This window comes from Penaeus monodon, chromosome 21 (genome assembly GCF_015228065.2).
Source record: "Penaeus monodon isolate SGIC_2016 chromosome 21, NSTDA_Pmon_1, whole genome shotgun sequence".
NCBI lineage: Eukaryota > Metazoa > Arthropoda > Malacostraca > Decapoda > Penaeidae > Penaeus > Penaeus monodon.
The window spans coordinates 10,741,872-10,744,217 of NC_051406.1; the positions used below are offsets into that span (position 1 = coordinate 10,741,872).

Here is a 2,346-nt window from a genome sequence, read left to right on the forward strand (position 1 = left end):
CTCGAGTTCAGATGATTCTCAGGGGTATGACATTCTTCTCACGAGATCCACTGTGGACCACAGAGACTCACCCCATGACTCTCTTCGTAGTGATTCACCTGGAGATGCTGCCCTTAGGTTAGCCCCCAGCCTGAGAGGTGTTGATACACAAGGTATGAGTCAGCAATGAGCATGCCCTCGGCCCATCCTTTTTTAGCTGGCATCTGAATCCCAGCAGGTACTTCAGGTAGCCCAGACCTCAGTCAAGCCACCAGCTACCACTGAAACTACCACCGGGAAGTCGACGTGTCCTCTCCCCACCCACAGCAGCGCAGCTGCATGGTCCGAACTGACCACTAGAGCCTCACCCAGAGATAACTGAGACTTTCTCTGTACAGAACCCCCAAGACCATTACCTCCAACCACAGATCCACTCCACCAGAGATGGATATCAACATGTAAGGGAACACCTCCTAGTAATGTTCAGTAGAAGTACTGCTGCACCTGTTAAGAAACGAAGATGTTTTCCGAGCTACTTGGAGAATGATACAGGTGAGTGATGTAATAGGTACAATAAGTGATTTAGGGAGGAGTGAAATATGGGGGGGAGGGAAATAAATGTGCCCAGTGTGAGTGTTTCAGTGTCTGGTGAGAAGAGTTACTGCACATACTTTAAGCCCTGATGTAGAAAGCAAAAACCCACCCCCCCACCCCCCCACCACCAGTAAATGGTCTTTAGTGCAAACTAGTGAGGCTGGGTCAGGAGTGCTAGGGTAGAGTAGCAACAGTCAGTCTTCGTTAATGTGAGTAAGAAAATAGGATGCAGATGATATGTTAAACAAAATATAGCAAAAATGACCAGGATTATTTAATGGGATCAGAAAATGCTAGATAGTCCAAGAAAAACGTAATAAGAAAAGAAAGTCTGAGAGTGATCAGTAACTGAAACAGATTTACAGTCTGTGGATGGGCAAGCTAGATGAAAGTGGTGAGAACAAAAGAAGGACCAGGCAAAAGAGAGCTATCTCCATGTGGAGGATGGAACAGACCATGTTTTGGAAATGAATGGAAGGACTGTCCCCGGATGCAAACTCCGTTGAAAAGAAAGGTAGAAAATAAAGGATACCAAGAGAAAGACTTGAAGGCGAGAGTGATCCTAAATCCAGACAAGCAGGACCTGTTGAACCTGACTAGTCCCAGCTCCTTCAGCACCTTCAGGAGAAGAACCAGTAAAATCACCTCACAGTTCTCCTACAGGTGGGGCAGACTGGTGGGCAGAAGGTGTCCGAGGGGCACCAAGAGGAAAGGAAGGCTCTGGGGGCAAAATCTAGGGTTACCCAAATATCACAGAACCCTTGCATGTAGATACGGACATTAGTTCAGGAACCAGATCTAAGGGTTCCCTGGCCCACCTCTATTGTACCTTTCTTCCGTAGCCCAGATGTTTCGGACTTCAATGACACGATAGTGATGACGTTGGTCGGGGTAAGAAAGGGAAAAGCGTGGTAGAAAAAAGGGAAGCAGCCCAAAGGAAAAAATTCCAAGTCACCGCTGACATGCAAAGTTCAAGTATTAGTCCACGACCAGAGAACCTGCATCAGTCTCCAAGGGTCACCAAAGTTTTTTTCTATTCTCGTAGCCCCATTTCTGAGCGAAACAAGGGAATGGATGCGAATTTTTTCCCCACCTGTCCGTGATTATCCAAGACTCTTTCAGAAACCCACCCTGGAAGGGAATGTGGCACACAGTATCCAGGAGGACCTTGGCTGAAAATCAAAATCCATACAACACCTGAGGAAATAACTGTTCAAGGATCTAAGAGTGATGATTCTCAGGGCTGGGGAAAGCACCAAAACCCTGACTCCAACATCATCTCTCCAAGACGGAGTAGTAGGAGGAACAAGCTCGGAATCAGGTACTTCCCCGCCAGATGGCAAAGCCATTGAAACCATGGATTCAAAGCCCTTAACTCCCCTTTCCTATGGCAACTCTAAGGAAACACTGCTCTAGGGTCTGTTTCATGCAGTTGCACAAAACAAAGAGGAAAAAGGATGAGATTGCTGCAGATATGGCAGCCTCGGGTTCACAATTTAGCTGATAGTTTAGTTACCTCCTAGTAATAGAATTACGAAAAAGAGAAAGAGGAGCATGATCACACTTTAGCCAGACTCAAGTGCAACTCGGTGGGCTCAATTGAGGAAATGCAAGACCATTTCACGCAGAAGAGGAGCTCCCAAGAATACAGAGGATGTCAGCATAAAATGTGAGTGAAAAACTCCTGAAGCTCCACCATCACACATTGCTTCAGAAGAACTCACCAACTCTTTGTGACATGTCACAAAAATTCATCTCCAAAAAGTAAGTCCC

The 2,346-nt window shown here is 46.4% G+C and overlaps 1 pseudogene; it reads left to right on the plus strand.

Annotated features, from left to right (window-relative positions):
- Positions 1–11: 11 nt before the first annotated feature.
- The window catches only part of LOC119586561, a 5,197-nt pseudogene continuing 2,862 nt past the window's right edge, over positions 12–2,346 (plus strand).